The sequence below is a fragment of the Solanum dulcamara genome, chromosome 7, assembly GCF_947179165.1.
Source record: "Solanum dulcamara chromosome 7, daSolDulc1.2, whole genome shotgun sequence".
Lineage (NCBI taxonomy): Eukaryota > Viridiplantae > Streptophyta > Magnoliopsida > Solanales > Solanaceae > Solanum > Solanum dulcamara.
The window spans coordinates 29505413-29505749 of NC_077243.1; positions in this window are offsets into that span (position 1 = coordinate 29505413).

Below are 337 nucleotides of genomic sequence, written 5' to 3' on the forward strand. Positions count from 1 at the left end.
GAGTTTAGCCTATTATTAACTTCTTGTTAAATCTCTAAATCATCATTCTGAAACAAATAATAATTGGAAAAATGAATTTATGCAGAAAGTTTAACTTGACAAGCTGTGTATTCAGTTTGGATTTGTTTCGTATTAAATTGGAACCAAGGACAATAAAAGGTCATTCGCACAAATGTCCTTATACATAACGGCAGTCAAAAATATTAGACATAAGAAACAAAAAAGAATTTGCAAGGCACAAGTTATGCTTTATAAGACAACGTAGTTCCTATAGAAATTATGTCCAGAGGTATAAGTTCAGTTTAAGAACCCATATGCCTTCACTGCCTTAAGAGGC